Source organism: Bos indicus, chromosome 7, assembly GCF_029378745.1.
Source record: "Bos indicus isolate NIAB-ARS_2022 breed Sahiwal x Tharparkar chromosome 7, NIAB-ARS_B.indTharparkar_mat_pri_1.0, whole genome shotgun sequence".
Classification (NCBI taxonomy): Eukaryota; Metazoa; Chordata; class Mammalia; order Artiodactyla; family Bovidae; genus Bos; species Bos indicus.
Window position 1 is genome coordinate 86,256,305 of NC_091766.1, and position 23,899 is coordinate 86,280,203.

Consider the following 23,899-nt stretch of genomic DNA (forward strand, 5'->3'; position numbering starts at 1 on the left):
ACTCTGTTCATTCAATCTTCCTTGAGTATTTGAACATCTTCACAATAATTACCTTGAACTCTTTATTGGGTAGATTGTCCCCCCCTTCACTTCTTCCTCTGGAATTTTATCTGGTTCCTTCATGTGGGGCATATTACATTGTTACATCATTTTGCCTTATTTGCTGTTTTTGCATCTGTGTATTCAGTAGATTTATTACTGGCCTGCTGGATGGTGGAGCTGTAGCCCCACACTGCTAGCTGCTTGGCCTGAAGTGCTGACAGGTTGGTTGGTGGCGCCAGGTTCTGGGACTAATGAGGTAGAGGGAAGATTCCAAAATGGTGTTTTCCAGCATCATTGTCATCATGGTAGAACAAGTTTCTGAAAATGATTGCCACAAGTGTTTATGTCCCCAGGGTGAGCTCCAGTTGCCTCCTGTCTCTCTGAGAGGCTCTCCAAGGTTAACAGGTGGGGCTGCTTTCAAATTACTATTTCTACCCTGGGTCCCAGAGTATATGAGATAGTGTGTGCAATCTCTAAGAGTAGAGTCTCTATTTCTCTATTTCTGCTTGGCTTTCCTGAAAGTAAGCCCCAGTTGCCTTCAAAGCCAAATCTTCTTGGGACTCATCTTCCTGATGCAGGACCTCCAGAGTAGGGAGCCCAACATGTGGCTTAGACCCTTTACTTCTTGGGGAGAACCTCTGCAGTTGTAAGCATTGCCCTGTTAATGGGTCACCCTAGGGATATGGGTCTTGACTGTATCACATCTTTGCCCCTTCTACACTTCTTGTTGTGGTTTCATCTTTATATCTTTAATTTTAGAATATCTTTCTCATCAATACTCTGTAAATTATAACTTTGTATGCTCTTGAAGGAGGTGAACTTAGGTTCTTCCTACTCTGCCATCTTGGCTACTTCCCCTCTCACTCTTTCTAGCTGTGTTTTCTTTATTCTTGATATTCTACATCTTAACAAGTCTTTGTCTTGGTGTGAATTTAACCTTATTTTGCTTGGTATTTGAAGTATTTTCAACTTAAGGACTCATATATTCAGTTCTAAAAAACATTCACCTATTATATTTGCAAATAAAGATGCTCCATCACTTTGTTTTCTCCTCTGGAAATTATACAAGTGTCTCTTTATCTTCTATGCCTCTTCCTCTCTTCTTTATCTGACTGGCAAACTAGTGAATTAAATGAGAAATCTGATGGAATCCTCATGCTATTCACTAGTTTGCTCTTAGATTGTGCCAGCTGAATATTGTCCTATCCTCATTCCTCTTTCTATTTAAAAATAATAATTTTGCATTTTCCCTAATGGATGTTATTCCTTTATTCACCCCTTTGTCTCTCAGTGTTGTTATTGTTCAGTCACTCAGTCGTGTCCAACTCTTTGCGACCCTGTGGACTGCAGCACACTGCAGCTTCCCCATCCTTCATCTTTTCCCAGAGCTTGTTCAAACTCATGTCCATTGAGTCAGTGATGCCATCTAACCATCTCATCTTCTGTCTTTTCTGATTCCTATGCTATTTAATATCACCAGAATAAAATCTTCATTTTGATTGTTGATTGGGAAACTGCTTTACTTTGAAATTTTGGATTGCAATCCATTTCAATGGGAATTTCTCTCTTTCTCATCCTACTTAACCCTGTGATTGACTCCATCAAGATCCCCAAGGACTCTATCTTTATTCAGGCTTACACTGATTATTAGGATTTCTCTCCAAATGATACATTAGATACCACAACTCGTGTTCCCTCACTCGAAAGTGTAGTTTGCTTCTACAGGTTATGTCTGTATCCTCCTAAAATGGAATTTTAATTGTCTGCAACAGATTTTTTTCATACTCCTTTTATGAGCAGGAGCAACTCATCCCATCAGAGACACAGGTTCAGTGTCTCTTAATGTGGAACACTTTTACTCTCTTACTCTACAGGGACCAAACCCTCAGTAACTTCTACCTGCTTCTGCACCTGAAATCCATCAAGATCATAACTTCCGACCTGGTCATGGCTGTGTATTTCTGTCCAGTTTCTAGACCATAGAGATGTTATTCTCATTTTATGTTTTCTTTTTCTATTATCAAGTTTTTTTATAAGAGAAGGTGTCTCAAGGTTTTGATATGCCACAGAGCAGGGGAGGGGGTAGGTATTTATGTATCAAGATTGGACAGAGTAATATATAAGGTCATTACACCAGGGGGAAAAAAGGGGGGTGGGGAATGAACTGAAGGGTTGCTTCCAAGTACAGACTTACTGTCTTAAAAGAAATCTACCCTAGCTTTTATGCATGTGCTGATCCCTTGAAGGTGTGCACATTATCTTGCCATCTTCATACCTTCAACAATTAAAATAGTGTCCAATACATTTTACTGAATAAATGCACAAATGTTCCAAGTCTTTGGATTTAATCAGTTTCAGTTAATGCAGTTTATGTACCTAAAGATATGTTGAAACCATGTTGAGTAAAAGCCAAGAGAAAGTTAAGTCAGTCCTACAATAAATTTCCAATTACACTTATTCTCAAATAAATGTTCACAGATGCAGATAAGCCTGTATACGTCTTCTGAGAATCAAAACATAGATTCTTTACACTGCAAGCAATTTTTTTTCCTCTGGGTCATCCCTGCTTGCAACTGGTTTAAACATTTGAAATGAATCAGTCAATTACATTTTCATTATTTTTATATAGTAGTTTTACCTGAGAGTGTAGTGGTGGCCATATTCAGAGTAGCTAAATGGGAGTTCACCATGTTTATATCTTACTGTATTCTAGTTACAAATAAAATCTCCTCAGGCCCTGGCTCAAAGTCTATCTCATCTTATTTTATACAAGTGAAAGTGAAACAACTATTGTCAAATTTGTCTCTCTGGTTTCCCAGAAGATTGTAAAGGAGGGAGTGAGGAGGGTATATACAAGCAGATAGGTATGTTGAGGTCAACAGGAAATAATTGCTGATAATCAAATGAAAGTTGCTCAGTTATGTCCAACTCTTTGCAACTCCATGGACTATTCAGCCCATGGAATTCTCCAGGCCAGAATACTGGAGTGAGTGGCTTTTCCTCTCTTCAGGGGATCTCCCCAACGCAGGGATTAAACCCAAGTCTCCCGTGTTGCAGGTGGGTTCTTTACCAGCTGAGCCACATGGGAAGCCCAAGAATTCTGGAGTAGGTAGCCTATCCCTTCTCCAGCAGATCTTCCAGACCCAGGAATCCAACTGGAGGCTCCTGCATCACAGGTGGATTCTTTACCAGCTGAGCTATCTGCTGCTGCTGAGTCGCTTCAGTCGTGTCCTACTCTGTGCGACCCCATAGACGGCAGGCCCCCAGGCTCCGCCATCCCTGGGATTCTCCAGGCAAGAACACTGGAGTGGGTTGCCATTTCCTTCTCCAATGCATGAAAGTGAAAAGTGAAAGTGAAGTTGCTCAGTCGTGTCCGACTCTTAGCGACCCCACAGACTGCACCCTACCAGGCTCCTGCGTCCATGGGATTCTCCAGGCAAGAGTACTGGAGTGGGTTGCCATTGCCTTCTCCTAGCTGAGCTATCAGGGAAGCCCTAATCAAGTAGGGTGAAGAAAGTTATACAAAGCTATTTTGATGTACCTGTTTTGTCTTGTCCACTTAGAGGACTACTGTATTATGACCAGGCCCAATTGTTGACTCATAATTTATATTGACTCTCAAAATATTAAATTATGTTCGCTGTATTTCAGTTAAGTGGGTATGGGAAAAACAGGGAACATTGTGGAATCATTTACTTGGAAAATTATTTTTGAGTTTTTCCAGAATCAGGTGTACAGTTTTGATGAGCTTATGATGGGTAAAGAGAGATTGAGAACTTCAGTAGTGTAGGCATTCACTTTTGGACTCAGTGACCTCATGCCCTGGAATGACTATAAACTGGCAAATGTGAATAAATTCTTCCCACCCAGAATCCCATATCCTACAGATCTCTCATCACAGAATGCTCGTCATAGAAGCAGTATCCAGGCTGAGTGGGATTCTAGTTTTCAAAGATAGGCTTTTGGAGGAAGGGTTGTACAAGAAAGTCAAGCAACTTACTCCATCTGGTTCCAACCTGAAATAGTGATTTGTTAAAAGACTAGTTCTAGGGAACAGTGGGATCATCTCTGAGGACTTATGGAGCTATGGTTATGTTGATCTCTAATGTGATATCTTCCCATCTATTCAAGGTCATGTTACTTTGATTTTTGCCATTTGTGCCAATATTTTGAACTCCACTTAAGGCAACTCTCCATCATTAAAGACAGTAAGCACTGTAACAGACAGGACACTTCCTGACATGATTCTTGAACCCTTGTGCCTAGCACAAAGTAGGCATTTTGTTTGTTTGTTTTTGTTTGTTTTTAGTTGCTAAATTGTGCCAAACACTATTGTGACACCATGGGCTGTAGCACACTGGGCTCCTCTGTCCATGGGATTCTCCAGGCAAGAATATTAGAGTAGGTTGCCATTTCCTTCTCCAAGTAGACACTTATTCGTTTTAAAAATAAATACACTTAAAGAATTGATTAATTATTTGAGGAAAAAACGAAAGATTCTGCTCTTAGTTTTCCAAGAAAAAACTGGCTATTTCAGATTAAAAAACATTTTTGAAAGTAGGACCCTCAATCATCTACCTTTTTCACTTTTATTTCCTCAGAGCCTTGTACATTGTGGGAGTGTCATAAATATTCTTGTATCAAAGAATAAACTAGTAAACCAATCTAAATTACATGTAGCCACTTACACTCAGTTGTGTTTTTAATTTAACTAGCAGTTTAGCAAATCTGACTAGGGATAAGAAACGTGGCAAGTAAAACAATTGGCTTTGTTTAAGAATTTGAAGAGGACCGAAGGACTTGATTTACATAATCTACAGTGATGTTAATGGACTAAATCAGGTTCACTACTTCTATGCCTTTTAAGCCTCTCAGGACCTGTAGAGAAATTAAAAGGACTTTTACCCTATGTTTCAATAGAAAATGTCCCATTGAATCAGATAAGTGTGGTGATTACTATTATGTGCGTGTATATGTACATATATACACATGTGTATGTGTGTATGTATGGTTAGTAGCATTATGGTCCAGGACATGCTCCACATGTTTTCAGAGAATCTCTTCCCTAAGCCAACTGTATTTTACTGTCCTGTGGATTTCAGCATCACTCATAAAGGTAAAGCCGAACCCCTGGGAGCTTTGAGTGTGTGTGCAACTAAACAGAGTTAATTACCATAAAACATATTTTTGTTAGGTTCAGAGAATCAGAGACACTCTGAATTTGAATTAATCAATAACTGGCAAAGAACAAGAAGGCCTTCCCTCCCTTGAAAATAAATTGCCTCTCACAATTCATCAAGGATCTTTCTTAGGAAATCCAAATACTGAGTGAGAGAGTTACTTTCACTCTTAAATTGAATCAGTTAAAGATTGCAATGTTGGTGAGAAAAAAAAAAGTGGGCATGAACTGGAACATCAGAAGCACAGAATGAGCACAAGTCCATTATCTTCTATGATTAAGTCTTTCCCTTTTTCCTTCTCTCACATACTTTTTTTTAATCTTTAGTATGAATTACAGAAATTTCCTCCTTCCCTAAGACTGCTGAAATTAATCCCTAATAATTTTAAGGATGACATTCTATGATCTCCATTCTGTGTCTAAGATCTGTGCTCTACTTCTGCTCATTTGTCAACATGGCTAGGTTGTAAATTCTTTGACAGGAGCTGCATTTTTACAATATTCTGTATTTTCTTTGACATTAAGAGGTACCATTCACACTATTAGAATGGACAAGATAGACCATACCATTGATTTTCATGCCATTGCTTTCTTATGTTATCAAAGTGAAAGTGAAGTCTCTCAATCATGACCGACTCTTTGTGACCCCATGGACTGTAGCCTACCACACTCCTCCATCCATGGGATTTTCCAGGCAAGATTACTAGAGTGGGTTGCCATTTCCTTCTCCAGAGGGTCTTCCTGACCCAGGGATCGAACCCAGGTCTCCTGCTTTGTAGGCAGATGCTTTACCATCTGAACCACCAGGGAAGTCCTATATTATCAAATATTGATTTTATTCTAAAACATTGTACCTGAACTACTGAAATACTGTATATTCATAAATTGCCTCTGAAAGCTATTCATAGGTAAGCACTCCCTCTTTTTCAATGTCAAAAGACGTGATGTTTAATGTGAAGTCTTTAAATCTTGTGATATTTGTTTACTACACACATACACATATCACACAAATGCAAATAAAAATTGAATGCTCGGCATGGCAATATCAAATCTAGAATAAACAAAACTGTTCACTGTGTTTGGTGCCCTTCAAACCAGTACATGAATGGAACATAATATAGGGGAAAGGGGAACTGGGCAAGCAGGAAAGAAAAAACAGGGCAAAGAAAGACTTGGTGTTCCTGGAAGCATACTGGTGATAAAAGGAAAATATCAATCAAACTGAGAAAACGTCCTTTGAGTGGCTTCCTGATGGAATGACACAATCCCACGTCGAGAACCATATGGGAGAGTTCACACGGTTTTAGACCTGAGCCCAGAGGGCAATGAGGAGGCTGGCTGGGAGAATAATTTGTTTTGTGTCTTGGGAGGAAGGCCAGAATGACTGATGCTTTGACAGTTCCTGCTGGCTGATCAGCAACTCCCTCCAATTTTTCTTAACCTCTTACGAGAGATAAGACCAGAAGGGCAGAGACTGTGTAGGAGGTGATGACAGGGAACAGCACTCGGTAAAAAGAGAGCCTGACATTACAAGCACATTCTAGTCAGACACAGAAGCTTGAGCTGATTAGGCTGTGTAGGTTTGACGTGGCAGCCTTAACTGAGCTCCGCTTCTTCAAACAAGGGAAACTTGTTATTTCCATCAACGTAAGGAAAATGCTGGAGTGTTTTCTTTTCTTGACAAAAATTTGTGGCACCACTTTCTTCCTTTTACTGAAGTGAAAAAAAAAAAAGATCAGACTTGACATTAGGCAGAATCAACTTTAGCTAGAGCCCAGAAGATATCGAAGATACTTTTCTTTTTGTTTAAAGAAAGCAGATGGCTGCAAGAAAATATTTTCATTTTGATTTAGAGGAAATCACATACCAAAAGTTTAAATTTTGTGTGATACATGACCTACATGTTAGAAAATTTATCACCATACTTTGAAAAACTTTGCTGATGCACAAATATAAATCTATCCATACATAATAAACACACCAAAAAATCCTTTACTGTATACTTAGTTTTCAAATTTTATCATGCCTGAAAATTACCTAAGATATTGTCTACCAAGTCTCTCCTCTGTGGTATTTTCCAAATGGTGATGTTTTATTTCCATCATTCCATTCCCATTTTTTTTCATTGGAATTCTTGTGTAACAGCTTTCCTATCTCCATTCATTTATTTATTCATTTCACTTATTCATTCATTTATTCATTTCTTCAACATATCATAATCTGTTACTATTATTAATGTTTTTTACTCTAATTTATTCCAGCTTTGGTCTTAGTAGCCTCCTTTTACTTGACTTCTGTGTCTTTTCAACCCACTCATGTTAACTTCTTTTTTTGTTTGTTTGTTTATATTTTATTGAAGGATAATTGCTTTACAGAATTTTGCTGTTTTCTGTCAAACCTCAACATGAATCAGCCATATGTATACTATATATCTCCTCCTTCCTAAATTTCCCTCCCATCTCCCACCCCATCCCACCCCTCTAAATTGATACAGGGCCCCTGCTTGAGTTTCCTGAGCCATACAGCAAATTCCCATTGGCTATCTATTTTACATATGATAATATAAGTTTCCATGTTACTCTTTCCATACATTTCACCCTCTCCTCCCCTCTCCTCATGTCCATAAGTCTACTCTCAATGTCTGTTTCTCCATTGTTGCCCTGTAAATAAATTCTTCAGTACCATTTTTCTAGATTCCATATATATGCATTAGAATATAATGTTTATATTTCTCTTTCTGACTCACTTCACTCTATATAATAGCACCTCATTAGAACTGACTCATATGTGTTATGGCTAAGTAATATTCCATTGTGCATATGTACCACAACTTCTTTATCCATTCATCTGTCAATGGACATCTAGGTTGCTTCCATGTTCTAGCTATTGTAAATAGTGCTACAATGAACAATAGGATCCATGTGTCTCTTTCAATTTTGGTTTCCTCAGGGTATATGCCTAGGAGTGGGATTTCTGGGTCATATGGTAGTTATATTCCTAGTTTTTTAAGAAATCTCTATACCATCTTCCTGAAAAAGGCAATGGCACCCCACTCTAGTACTCTTGCCTGGAAAATCCCATGGAGGGAGGAGCCTGGTAGGCTGCAGTCCATGGGGTCGCTAGGAGTCCGGCATGACTGAGCAACTTCACTTTCACTTTTCACTTTCATGCATTGGAGAAAGAAATGGCAACCCACTCCAGTGTTCTTGCCTGGAGAATCCCAGGGATGGGAGAACCTGGTGGGTTGCCATCTATGGGGTCGCACAGAGTTGGACACAACTGAAGCGACTTAGCAGCAGCAGCAGCATCATACCATCTTCCATAGTGGCTGTATCAATTTACATTCCCACCAACAGTGCAAGAGTGTTCCCTTTTCTCCACACCCTCTCCAAAACTTATTGTTTGTAGACTTTTGATGATGGCCATTCCGACCAGTGTGAAGTGATATCTCATTGTAGTTTTGATTTGCATTTCTCTAATAATAAGTGATGTTGAGCATCTTTTCATATGTTTGTTAGTCATCTGTACTTCTTTGGAGAAATGTCTGTTTAGGTCTTTTTGTCACTTTTTGATTGGGTTGTTTGCTTTTCTGGTATTGAGTTATATGAGCTGCTTGTATATTTTGGAAATTAATCCTTTGTCAGTTGTCTCATTTGCTATTATTTTCTCCCATTCTGAGGGTTGTCTTTTCACCTTGCTTTTAGTTTCCTTTGCTGTGCAAAATCTTGCTTTCATTTTTGTCATCGAGTGTTCTGCCTATGTTTTCCTCTAAGAGTTTTATAGTTTCTGGTCTTACGTTTAGGTCTTTAATCCATTTTGAGTTTATCTTTGTGTATGGTGTTAGGAAGTGTCCTAATTTCATTCTTTCACGTGTAGCTGTCCAGTTTTCCCAGCATCATTTATTGAAGAGGCTCAACCCATTCATGTTAACTTCTTAATGCTCCATTACTTTCTGGCTTCACAAGATACTCCAGGTTGATCTTGTATTTTCCCTGCCCCTGTAGTAAAACCAGCCATTTCTCCCAGGGGTCCTGATCTATTTTATCAGAGAATTTTGTTTGAGACCAAGATGTAGAGAATAGATAATTCTATCTTTTAACACTATCTTCTGCAGTATTACTGCTTCTAAGCCCCTTAAGCAAGTAGAGCTAGGAAAAATATGTATTCACATATACATTTATCTTTATCTGTTTTTATATCTATCTGTACAAACATTGAAAACCATGAGTTATGATTCTACTACACCATCACAGTGTCTAAACTTCCCCACTTCCCTATTTGTAACTTCTTTCTTCAAAAGGTGAAAAATCTGGCCTCATTATCTGGAATACATTTGCTTATTTTCTCAATGCTAGAATATTTGCAAAGTAGTTTCAAATTTGCTAACTCAGCTTTGTGAAAAATAAATTCTCTAACTACAGAAAGTATTTACATAAAATTCTTCATATTTTTAGCCTTCCTACGTCTACTCAAGATACTAGTTTCCAAAGTTAGATGAATTCTAACTTTTATTAATTCCTCACACACTTCAGTGTGATTATTTTACTCATTTGTAATAGTTAGATTCATTTGTTACTTTTGGATTCCACCCTCATTACCTTTTAATAACGTTAAATGTTACCTTTTGTTTATTTTTGAGCATGTGAAACATTAGCCTGATTCTAAAAGTCAAAACTACTCAAAAGGTGGACTTAGAGAAGCACTGATCTTCCTCATCCCCTCTACCACATACCCCTCCCTCATTCTTTTTATCACATTCCCTGCCTATAGCCTCTCAGTTCAGTTCAGTTGCTCAGTTGTGTCCGACTCTGCAACCCATGAACTGCAGCACGCCAGGCCTCCCTAAAGATCCCCAACTCCCAGAGTTTACACAGACTCATGTCCATTGAGTCGGTGATGCCATCCAACCATCTCATCCTCTGTCATCCCTTCTCCTGCCCTCAATCTTTCCCAGCATCAGGGTCTTTTCCAATGAGTCAGTTCTTCGCACCAGGTAGCCAAAGTATTGGAGTTTCAGCTTCAACATCAGTCCTTCCAATGAACACTTAGGACTGATTTCCTTTAGAATGGACTGGTTGGATCTCCTTGCAGTCCAGGGGACTCTCAAGAGCCTTCTCCAACACCACAGTTCAAATGCATCAATTCTTCGGTGCTCAGCTTTCTTTATAGTCCAACTCTCACATTCATACATGACCACTGGAAAAACCATGGCATTGACTAGATGGTCCTTTGTTGGCAAAGTAATGTCTCTGCTTTTTAATATGCTATCTAGGTTGGTCATAACTTTTCTTCCAAGGAGCAAGCATCTTTTAATCTCATGGCTGCACTCACCATCTTCAGTGATTTTGGAGCCCCCCAAAATAAAGTCTGTCACTGTTTCCATTGTTTCCCCATCTATTTGCCATGAAGTGATGGGACCAGCTGCCATGATCTTCATTTTCTGAATGTTGAGTTTTAAGCCAACTTTTTCACTCTCCACTTTCACTTTCATCAAGAGGCTCTTTAGTTCTTTGCTTTCTGCCTTATAGCCTCTAGAAAACCACTTTCATTGCTATTGTTCAGTCACTAAGTCCTGTCCAACTCTTTGTAACCCCATGGACTGCAGCATGCCTGGCTCCGCTGTCCTGGAGATGGCAAACTATCTCCCGGAGTTTGCTCAAATTCATGTCCATTGAGTCCGTGATACTATCTAACCATCTCTTCCTCTGCCACTTCGTTCTCCGTTTGCCTTCAATCTTTTCCAGCCTCATGGTCTTTTTCAATGACTTGGCCCTTGTTCTTACTAGTTTCTGATTTGTTCTTCCTGTGTTTCTTTTTACACAAATAAGCATATACCTGTATATTTCATATAGTCCTTTCTACATTTTTTAATTGAAAAAAAAGCTACATACCAAAAGCACTCTTTCACAAGTCATTTTTATTGAATAGTATATGCTAACAATCACCCCTTGTAAATTCAGAGATATCCCTTATTTCTTCTTACAATTGCATTGTACTTCATTCTCTGAATGTATCGTAACTTATCCAACTACTCTCCATTGTCTGGGCATTCATATTGCTTACTGTATTTTGCGATTACAAACAAGGCAGTAATGAATAACATTGTACATATGTATTTCCATGTTGTTTGAAATGTATCTTAGATTAAATTCTTAGAAGTAGGACCATTGGACCAAAATATAAGGCAATGAGCTGTTTTGTTATTGCCAAATTTCTCTCCAGAAGTCTTACACCAATTTGCATTCTCTCCAGTAATTTTAGAGTACCAATTCCCCAAAGCCTTGCTAATAACCTAAGCTGTTAGATTTTTCAATTTTTTCTAATCTTATAGGTGGTAAGTGGTACCTCAGCGGTGTGTTAAGTTTTATTATTTTATGTATGAATGTGAGTATTTTTTCACATGTTTAAGGGTCATTTATAAAATATATATATTTGTGAATTGTCTGTTTTTACTATTTCTCTATTAGGTTTCTAGTCCTTTTTTGCTCAGTTTTAAAGATTTTTAAAAATGTATTGGGAATATTAACCTTTGGCCTGTGGTACATGTTGCAAATATTTTTTCCCAAGTTATCAGTTCTCTTTTGATTGTATGTGTTGTGTTTGTTTGTTGTGGGTTGTTTTTTTTTTTGGTCATGAAGTAATTTTAATTTTCATTTGGTCAAATGTATTAGTCTTTTATTGCTTCTGACTTTTATTCATGGTTATAAAGTCCTTACACTAAGGTTAAAGAGGAATTCACTTCTTTTCCTTCTAATACCTATATGGTTTCTTTTTTTACATTCAAATCTCTAATTCATTTGGAATTTAATCTTATGAAAGATGAGATATGGGTCTGATTGTTTTTACTCAAATGGCTACCCAGTGGTAACAATATTGATTATTAATATATCCATTTTTGTTCCTGTGATTTGAGATTCTTTATCTATTGGGGTACATTTTTTGGGCTTTCTATTCTTTTCCACAGATAGGTCTCTCTATTCACATCACAGAACATACTGTTTTAATTATAGAGGCTTTATAGTATGTGTTAATGTCTGATAAGGCTAGTCCTCTCAGTTTTTATCTATTTTTAGTTTCTCTTAGATGTTCTTGTGTGTTTGTTCTTCTTAATGGGCTTCAGTGTGAACTTTTCTAACTCTGTAATAAAGCCTGTTGGTATTTTTATTGAGATTTTGTGTAATTTATAAGTTAACTTAGGGATAACTGTCTGCTTTAGGATACTGAGTTATCATATCCAAGGACAGGGGTGTCTTTCCATTTGTTCAAGTCTACTCTAGAGTCTTTCAGAAGAATTTCAAAGTTTTACTAATATATGTTTTTCTACATTTCTTGCTTATCCCTAGGTATTTAATCTTTTTTATTACTATTATAGATAGGGTTTGGGGTTTTCCCTCTCATAATGTTCTCTATAACTGGGTATTGGTTCAAACATTGTTATCCTTGCTTTCCAAGTATTATTTCACTTAATTCTCACAACAAACATATGAGGTTCTTTTCAGTAACATAGCCTCTGATAGATGGCAAGGCAAGGGTTCTAAGGCAGACCATCTGATTTCAGTGTGCTACACTGCCTAGTTCCCACTAATAATTCCCTTGAGTTTTATCTAAAATCATGGACACCAGTCTAACATATTTTCATAATTCAGAGAGAATCCAAAAAAGCAGAGAGTCAAACTGGCAATTTTTGAACTGGGAATTCTGACCATGTCTAACAGCTTATCTCCAAAGGACAGGGGATAATATAAGAGGGAGTAGCATGAGGTGTCTTTTCTCCACAAGGGTCTCTTGGGGCCTGAATTCCTCTCAGATTCTATCTCCAACCCTGAAATAAAGGAAACTGGAAAAGGCCACAACTCTCTCGGCATGAAAAACACAGCACACATTCTGGTTGAATAAATTCTCCCAGGTATTCCCAACGTTAGTGGAATAAATGCTGGGAAAGAAGTGGGAGCCCCTGATAACAAAATGAGGAGTGAGAGGCTCAGAGCAGCTCTTAGGAGAAGAGGTGTCACTGGAAAGATATCATGTCTCAAGGCCCCAGAGATGGTAAGCAATAGCCCTAACCTTGAGAGATACAGCAAAATCTCAGGAATTAAGGCAGTTGCTACAAAAATGATGGACATGAGCACAGTAACCATGACAGTCAAGAAATGACAGTCATCTTTGTAATGGAGGAAAAGTCTAAGAGAAGCAGAGCACACTCACCTCCTCCCACCTCTAGTGAAAACCTGGAGAAACTCAGTAGTGACTACAGGCATGACAGTTCCTATCTGAGGTGGCAAAGAGGGTGCTCTACTGAGCAAACTTACAGGATCTACACTAGCCGAGGCTTTTGTAGACAACACTGTTTTGTCCTTTGGAGAATCCCATGGACAGAGGAGCCTGGTGGGCTACAGTCCATGGGGTCACAGAATTGGACACGACTGAAGCAACTTAGCAAGCACACACCTTTGTACTTCCTCGGGCTGCTAACCTAGAAAAATCTGTTAAAGAGATTTTTGGTGGAATAGATTTCTCTAAAAATGAATTTTCTCAGCATGAGAATGATTAATGAGTGAAGGCCTATTATTTCCAGGTAATCAATATCAAAATGCACTCTCTGAAGTCATTTATTTTTCCTCATTATGCATCACAGTTCAGTCCCCTAATGCTGTAAGGTTAATATACTTAGGATAATATTTATGCTGCTCACCCCAAGGTTCCACGTTAAGCATAAAGGCTGCTTCTAATGCTTGCATCTATTTTTTGACTTCAAAAGAAACCATTTCTCTTGATAGAAGTTGATTTTCAAAAGACAATTTCCTACTGAAAGACATCATCAGTGGAGTTTCTGGTGATGAATTAAGGGCCTTTTGATATGACAGATTCCCTGCTCAGAAGACCATAAGAAATAGCCACAATTATGGTGCTCCAGACTGTCACCCTTCCAGTCATCCAAACACCACTGCAATGTTCAGATGAAAAAGAAAATTATAGTACTATTCATTATAAATAGCAACATAAAGTGAATTCAATTTGTCTAGGAAAGGAAGTGACTATTGGTGGCATCTGTCCTATTTACTCAATAGCCAGCATTAGTCACTTAGGGGTTTGGTTTCCACTACTAAAAAGAATTGTTAATAACAGGACAGAGAAGAAACAAAAGTTATGTGGAAGAAGAGATAAGAAGTCAGAGTTCCTCATATGGCACTTTATTGTAGAGAAGGGAGTTTTTACTTATATTTATTCAGTTGGTGAGAGGTAAGAGAGTTAACAGGGAACAAATTGTATATTTTCATTTCGTGTTTGTTTTTCAGTAGTTTGAGGCTTCTGGGACTTCAGATTTCCATAGCAGTAACTCAGCTCAATATTATAGCATGTATCACCTTGGAAAAGCAATTGCAGAATGCTTGTTTGTATTCTCTTTGTGCTCTGAGTGGGCTGGAATCATTCTCTTCAAACATCATTTACAACTCAATGTAATGAGCACACGTAGTCAGCAAGGCTTTTAAAAGTTAATGAGAAATAGAAAACTTTGAGGGGGTTATTTCTCACTGTGCTCAGTGTCGACAACTAGGTCTTTCATTTAAAAAGAGCATTTCTGGCTTTGCCATAGATTGCATCTGCAGGACAATGGACTGGGAGCATAGACATCTATCTTGCCTTGAACCTAATTAAGAAAGAGAAAGCAAAGAAGGGAAGAAAAGGAAGACAGAGAAGCAGCATGGAAAGAGGAAGACAAAGAATAGCACAGTTTTATTTGAGCATCTGCGGGACAGGGAAAATGGTCTTATCCCAGGTGTAAAATTACTGAGGAAACAGCCCTGGCATTCCCAGGAAAGTTGGAGGAGAAGTCAAAAGGAAAAAATCACAGAGGAGAAAAGTGAAAGGTCTCTTTTCCCTGGATCATGATTATTTTTTTAACTTCAGAAGAGGCAAGGGAGATGGGAGGCCTTTTTGAGATAATTAAATGAGAGACCAGAATTAAATTTAAACTATAGCAGAGCATGTTCAAGGAGAGGTAGAGGCCCTCCATTTACTAATTATTATTAAAGGCAGAGAAGTAGTACCAACTCTTGAAAAGAACAATGAATTCAAACCCTAAAACTCCTCTTGGCTCCACTGTCCATGGTTTACATGGCCTTGACAATTTAATGAGGCTCTCTGAATATCTCAGAATCTCTAGCTTTGGGCTAGAGATCATTTCTACTTCCGCACATTTAAATTTTAAATTTATTTCCATTAGAGATACTGAAATTTGGAGTTCTTTTTTAAGTAATGTGAAAAGAGCAGAGAGAAATTTGTGACTGTTAAGCACTTTTGTTTTTAATTATGCTTAGAAAACTCCTTAAGTTTTCTACAATCACCTTTGTATTTTCCACTTTCTTTGTCCTGAAATGTATTCATTCTAATAGTGTAACAATATCATTCTCCCTTATCTCAATTTCTATCCATTATTTCAGAGATCTATATTATTTGGAGAAGGACAGGGATTTGGAGAATTAGACTAAATACTGTACCAAGGCAACTAACAGCATTCTATCTGTCATAATCAACAAATTAATCACTTTGCTATTTCAACACATTTGTAAGACATTGTTTACTACTCTATAAAGTGTCTGTGCTTCTAGTATAATTTCAATATTTATTCACTAATATAGTCATAAAATCCCATGATTTACATACTCGAATACTTTTTCCATTCTATCTCTCAACCATCAGAGAGTATAGGATATTTTATAGCTACCTTTTGAGTTTAATTCTGGAGCCTAGGCATGTATCAAACAAGATCCAGTGTAACAAAATAGAACTTGGATATAAATGTTACAAAAAAAAAAAAACACTAAAAACGGCTGCATATTTTGAAAAGGTTTTTCCAAAAATAAAACGAAGTGTGCACATCTGGGGGGTTCTACCTTGAACCCTCAAACTAATTTCTTGGTTATCCTAAGACAATGGAGATCCCAAGTAGCTTCTGGGTTGAGTAACTCGTTTGCAGTTTCTACCATATTTGAAAAGACCCTGATGCTGGGAAAGATTGAAGGCAGGAGGAAAAGGGGATGACAGAGGATGAGATAGTTGGATGGCATCACCGACTTAATGGACATGAGTTTCGGTAGACTCCGGGAGTTGGTGATGGACAGGGAGGCCTGGCATGCTGCAGTCCATGGGGTCGCAGAGTCGGACACGACTGAGCAACTGAACTGAACTATGGTGACTAGCAATGTTCTTTAAGCTTCACTTCCTCCTTGAATCTAAACTTCAAGCCCCACAAAATGCCAGTAATACCTTCAAGTAAGTTAAATGTTGAATGGTTGAAATTGTCAAAGCTTTTCATTCCATACAGAGCAGTAGAGCTGAGGAGAGCTGTCTCATAGATTACCAAATTTTTGCATTTATTAAAAACCTGCATGGGAAAAGGGAATTTTATTTACTAAGTTCACTAAAATTCCAATGACTTTAACTTGGTGTAGTCTAAATTTTCTTTGTACCTACATTCAACAGCATTAAAGATATTACTATGTAAACAATGCAGGAGAAAGAAACTTGGGTTAGATCTGATTTCTGAAATCAAATAGCTTGTTTTCTAGAACCTAGGAGAATCTCTCTCTCCAATTACCACTCCTCCATCCCCTCCTGTCCCAATGTTCTGCCACTTATCTTTCCAACAGAGCTACATATTATCCTGGCTATGCTAGTTAACAGCTGTGACAATGACCAAAGAGCAAATTCTCTGAGATTGTTCCCTCTTCTGGAAGGGGTGATTATAATTTGACTTGAGGGAAACTTCATACACTTCATAATAATTAGCAAGATACTTTATTTTGCTACTCTATATTGATGTTATTTTCATTAGACTCAGATGCTACTTACTATAGTATTAGGCATTCCCTCTATTCTTCTTACATTGTATTTGATGCATCACTTCTTTGTATCAATTTTCACAGTGCATTTTAATTGTTTGTTTACATGTTTGTGTTCTCAGTGGTCTGCAAGACTAAGAAGAGCAAATAATGGGTCTTATGTCTCTCTTTCCCACGTAATATAGGCTCAGTGAAGTGAAGTCGCTCAGTTGTGTCCGACTCTTTGCGACCCTATAGACTGTAGCCTACCAGGCTCCTCTGTCCATGGGATTTTCCAGGCAATAGTACTGGAGTGGGTTGCCTTTCCTTCTCCAAATATAGGCTCAGTAGCCTGACTGACACATAATATAGCGCCAGTGTGACACATAATATAGGTTCAATAAATGATTGATGAATGACTAAATAAATGGGAAAAGATGATGAATAAATGAAGCATAATTTAAGTAATTATGTGAACAGGGCATGAAAAATGCTGTAAGCTAGTTTCATACGAAAGGGCTGATTTTCAAATGGAGCATGTGTGCTCAGTCACTTCAGTCGTGTCCAACTCTTTCTGACACTATGGACTGCAGCCCGTCAGGCTCCTCTGTCCGTGGGATTCTCCAGGCAAGAATACTGGAGTGGGTTGCCTAGCCGTCCTCCAGGGGATCTTTCTGACCCAAGGATCAAATGTGCATCTCCTGCATTAGAGGCGCATTCTTTACCACTGAGCCATTAGGGAAGTCCTTCAAATGGAGGGATCATGGAATTTATTGTAGAGATAGGAGGTGGGACATGGTCTGAAATTTCCTGGATGAGCTTTCATAAATTGTTTTTAAAAAGGACCAAAGAAACATGAAAGTCAGAGAAAAGGTATATGTAAAGTCCAAAGTAAGTAAGGTATGAACCTAATCAGGGTCTAAAGAAAAACCCATAATGACCAGACCTTAGATATTATATTGGGAAAAGGTGAGAGATGAAGAAGAGGTAAGTTAGAAACAAACTGTAATGGGCTTTAGATTTTTAAACAAGGAATTTGTACTTTATTTGGTAACAAATGGGAGATCACTAAAAGATTTCAGTGGAGGAGCTGTAATATTGGGATTATTCTGGTCACAATGTGTCAAATGGATTGAAGTGCACAGAATATTAGATTGGTAATACAAATTATGAGGAGATAAATATTTGAATTATAGGGGTTGAAACCAAAAGAAAATGTGGGTCCAACATACACAATGAAAGTAAGAATGAAATCCTCCTTAATTCCCCATGAAAAGCATACCTTAAAAAAATCTCTCTTTAATCAGATTTGTCAAAAAAGTTAACACTGACTGCTTCCTTCTAAGTTCTTAGCCAAAAACACTGGCTATTCTACATAGTGAATATTAGCAATCAGACTTCTCTAAAATAGAGGTATAAAGTTTTAAGTTACTCTAAGATCTTGGACATCTACTTCTTCCCTTTATTCTTTTCACCATCACTTGATTCCAGGCTTTTTCATCTCTTCATTACAATCACACCTTGCCTTCCTCTCTAGATTCCTGAGCTCGAAACTGTGACTGCCCTGCCGTGTTCAACCAGCAAACAGATCTTCTAGTGAATCACCTGCCGAGTGTTTCTATTTATTCCTCCTAAATCCTCAAAGATCAGGTGCGAGCAGTTTATTTTTCTAAAACATTTACCAAATTACTCTTGAGGCCACCTTCTTAGTTGCCCATATTCCTGGATTTCCCCCTTAAACTAGAGAAAAATGAAATAGTATTGATACCTTTCATTTATGCTACATGTTTTCCTAAGAACCTAAGACTTTCCTAAGTCTATGAAGACTTTTCCCAGCTACATCCTGCTTCGAAGAGAGAAAAAAATATTATCTTAACTTTGCATTTGAGAAAACAGGCAGAAAGGAAAAAAAAAAAAAAGTCCCAAGGAGTCATGGCAAATCTGCTAATAGAATGAGAAAAAAGAACCTAGTTTCTCGACTCCTAGATTATGGCCTCCAGCTTCAGTAAAAACAAACAAGGTAGATCATTACTGGGTGGTCTTAGAGGATGAAGAAGTCTCATTGCTCTGACTGGAAAGTGATATCCTTGTAAGAGAAGGATCATGATCATAAACATAAAGCACATATGAAAAATGAGCCTCTCATTTGGCAGTTCTCTAAAGATCAGTTCAGTTCAGTCACTCAGTCGTGTCTGACTCTTTGCAACCCTATGGACTGCAGCACGCCAGGCTTCCCTGTCCATCACCAACTCGTGGAGCTTGCTCAAACTCATGTCCATCGAGTCAGTGATGCCATCCAACCATCTCATCCTCTGTCATCCCCGTCTCCTCCTGCCTTCAATCTTTCCAAGCATCAGGGTCTTTTCCAGTGAGTCAGTTCTTCGTGTCAGATGCCAAAGTATTGGAGTTTCAGCTTCAGCATCATTCCTTCCAATGAATATTCAGGACACATTTCTTTTAAGATGGACTGATTTGATCTCCTTGCAGTCCAAGGGACTCTCAAGAGTCTTCTCAAACACCACAGTTCAAAAGATACTGCCATCTTTCCTCAAAGGCTGGATTCCTATACCAAATTTTTCCCTCAATTTATAAAGTAACAAACTTTACAGAATTGTGCCAATTCTGATGGATAATAATACTTTTTGCAATGATGTGCATTTCTAAGATGGTGCACACCTCAAGCTAACTGCACTCTTTGACATTAAGATTTGTACATTCCCACCTTTGACAGGGGAAATAGTGAATTTCAGAAATAATTAAGCATGGACAATTAAACATCCAAAATTGTGTACTTTCCCTCAATTTTCTGTTCAAGTTTAACAAAGCAAGATATGTGTTTACATAATCTCAGTGATTACAAGGAGATTGTAATCATTCTAGCTTATACTTTTCATTATGCCCATGAGATATTTAATGCCCAGATATGCAGGAAAAAAGCAGCATGTATACTGTGCTCTTGCACTCTACCTGTGCCACAGCTCGCTATAATATATTGCCTTCCAAGTTAAGGGATCTTAAGCTTGAGACTTACATAAAGTAACAAAGGATTCATTGAGAAGCAATGGACTGACCAATAGGAATGTTAACTATACAGTTCATTATATAGTTAACGTGAACACGTTATATCTGTAAACTATAAATAAAAAATAGTAGAGTTCTGGTTCTAACTTATTCACTAATAGCTAACAAAATTTTGTTGAATGTGACTGAGAATTGACTCTATTCTGGCTCGGTTATCTCTCCTTTGCTTATACAGCTTCTATTCATCTTCTGTGAATTCTTTTCTCTTTTAGTCCCACACTGGTTGGTGTGAAATGACTCTTACTAAAGTGAAGGTCTTTATAATTGTCATTATTTTTCTCTATCAGTCTACCAGGACTCAAAGTTCCCACTTAAACTGTACTTAACACAGTCCCAGCTATTTCTGCTCTTGGTCTTATATGATGATTTTCTTCCTTCCAGATATTGTGGTAATACTTCCATGCTATGTGTGATTGTCAGCAATTTATATTGGTCTACAGAAATTATTCTGTTAGACTAATTGCAGACTTTGGCCTTGTCTTATTTACATTGAAAGAGTGAGACAAGTTTTATCTGGCTCTAGCTTTTGTCAAGAAGAGTGAATTCTCCCACCCAGCAAAAGGCCACTTCCCACACCTCCCGTGTAACACTATCAGACAGAACCTCTGGCTATAGAAGCCTAAACCCACAAATACACAGGCTACATCTACATGTTCTTAGCTTGGGTTTTGGTCAACCTCAAATACCTCTTATTTTATTAGGAAAGTATCTTTCCTTTCTGGGTGCCTGGTGTCCTCCGCCAGTGTTTAGAATTTGTTTTGTTTTGTTTTGTTTTTTGGAAAGGAGTACATCAAGGCTGTATATTGTCACCCTGCTTATTTAACTTATATGCAGAGTACATCATGGGAAATGTCAGGCTGGATGAAGTACAAGGTGGAATCAAGATTGCTGGAAGAAATATCAATAACCTCAGATACACAGATGACACCACCCTTATGCCAGAAAGCAAAGAAGAACTAAAGAGCCTCTTGATGAAAGTGAAAGAGAAGAGTGAAAAAATTGGCTTAAAACTCAACATTAAGAAACTTAAGATCATGGCATCCAGTCCCATCACTTCATGGCAAATAGATAGGGAAACAATGGACAGAATGAGAGACTTAATTTTTTTGTGCTCCAAAATCACAGCAGAAGGTAACTGCAGCCATGAAATTAAGACACTTACTCCTTGGAAGGAAAGTTATGACCAACCTAGACAGCATATTAAAAAACAGAGATATTACTTTGTCAACAAAAGTCCATCTGGTCAAAGCTATGGTTTTTCCAGTAGTCATGTATGGATGTGAGAGCTGGACTATAAAGAAAGCTGAGTGCCAAAGAATTGATGCTTTTGAACTGTGGTGTTGGAGAAGACTCTTGAGAGTCCCTTGGGCTGCAAGGAGATCCAACCAGTCCATCCTAAAAGGAAATCAGTCCTGAATATTCATTGGAAGGACGGATGCTGAAGCTGAAACTCCAGTACTTTGGCCTCCTGATGTGAAGAACTGACTCATTGACAAAGACCCTGATGCTGGGAAAAATTAAAGGCAGGAGGAGAAGGGGACAACGGAGGATGAGATGGTTGGATGGCATCACTAACTCATGTACATGAGTTTGAATAAAGTCTGGGAGTTGGTGATGGACAGCATGGCGTGCTGCAGTCCATGGGGTTGCAAAGAGTAGGACACAACTGAGTGACTGAACTGAACTGATATCAACTGAAAAAAATGCTCAGCCTAAAAGTTTAGAGTTATGTTTTATTCTGTGATCTTTCTGAGCATCATAGCCTGGGAATCAGCCTTTCATAAAACTCTGAGGAATTGTTCCAAAAAGTAAAGAAGGAGCCAGGATATATAAGAGTTTTACTAAAAATAAAATGAAATTTAAAAACCTCATGTAGTTGAACATCGAAAGATTACTGCTAGTCACAAAAAAAATGTAGGCATAGCAAGGTAATAATTTTAGAGCTTATCTATGTATGGGAAGATGCATAGAGTCTGGGCTGAATGAAATTATTTCTTTGATATGCATCTTAATTATCTAGGGCCAGTATCTCTTTTTTCTCCATCCTGAATTCTCCTCAGGATGCACCATTGGGTGCTGCAGTGGCTGATGGATCGATGGCAGGGAACATTCTTTTGTCTGCAGATATAGATTAAAACCAGCCAAAGAAACAGACACATCAGATGAAATCTGAGAGGGTTCCACACATGCCCTCAGGAAGCAATGATCTCCCAGCACCTCGATGTATGACAATATTCACTATTGCCAACCAGGAAAACTTACCTGAATTCCATGTCCAGAGTTTTATTGGGTTTCATTCTGTAGGCAGAATTGAACCACTGGCCACATGGTTGAACTCAATCTGCTGCTATTTTTCCTCCCACAGAAGTAGAGTTAATGACACATGTTCAAAGCCCCCATAATCTAATTATACTCTTTGTCTTTCTGACATTGTCAGTCCCTCATCTTACTGAGTCATCCATCACTAACATTAACTATGTTAAGTGTAAACTACGAAGGGGCCCACCATGAGTCACCTCATTAGTGTAAGCTATCAGGCACTGTTTTAGGAGCCTGCTATGAATAAAAAGACATCCCAGTGACTCAGGAAATGTCAAGAATTTAGAGCCTACCTTCTAAAAACAAGGGACAAAGGCCAGCCAAATTCTTTATTACACATGACTATGATTATTTTAACATAGATAATATTTCCATAGTTTAAATTGTAGTTCAAATGCTTTGGGAGGGGAAAGAACTCCAGCACAATAGTTGAATGGGTCTCTTGGATTCAAGCCACATATCCAACATCTTTCAATAATATGGTATAACTGCTTGATTATCTCCCCAAATTGTACATATAATTAAACAACAATAATGTCTTTTTCATTTTCTGTAAAATAAATATACAAATGTGAAATGCTACTTTGTTTTAAAATTTAGATGGTTGAGGAAGAGACATGAATGAGTAACTTAATGAAGAACCACCTAAAATCTAGAAGCCAGCAACAACACCTGAGATAATGAAAACCTGTAAGTAGGAGATTTTCTGCTGCCTGATGAAGAGCATCTCTTACTGAAAATCCTGTCATACTATGGAGAAAAAAATTTGAGTCAGCATGGATAATAGCAAATCTTTCAACCTTTATTTTTATAATTTTATTTATTTATTTTTGGCTGTGCCGGGCCTTCACTGCTGCACAGGCTTTTCTCTAGTTGCTATTTGCCGTTCATAGGCTTCTCGCTGAGGTAACTTTTCTTGCTGCAGAGCACGAGCTCCAGGGCTCTCAGGCTTCAGCAGTTGCAGTGTGCAAGCTCAGTGGTTGTGATGCACAGGCTTAGTTGCTCCACAGCCTGTGGAATCTTTCTGGATCAGGGGTCAAACCCATTTCTCCTGCACTGGCAGGTGGATTCTTTGCCGCTGAGCCACCAGGGAAGCCCTATTTTAACCTTTTAATCTTCTTGCTTTTCTTACCTGGAAGCAACTCTATAAGTGGTATTTTTTGTCTCCAAAAGTAAACAGACCTTAAGCCTAAATGCTAAACTTTCAAATCTGAGGGTTAATGTGAATTCAGAAAAGGTGTACTCATTTTGTTATAAAGTCACACTGTCACCTAGTGGTTTCTCATACACAGAATTTGAGAAAATAAGCTAATGGCTTATTTGGGTAATTTATTCTCTGATATCGGAGAAGGCAATGGCACCCCACCCCAGTACTCTTGCCTGGAAAATCCCATGGATGGAGGAGCCTGGTGGGCTGCAGTCCATGGGGTGGCTAGGAGTCGGACACGACTGAGCG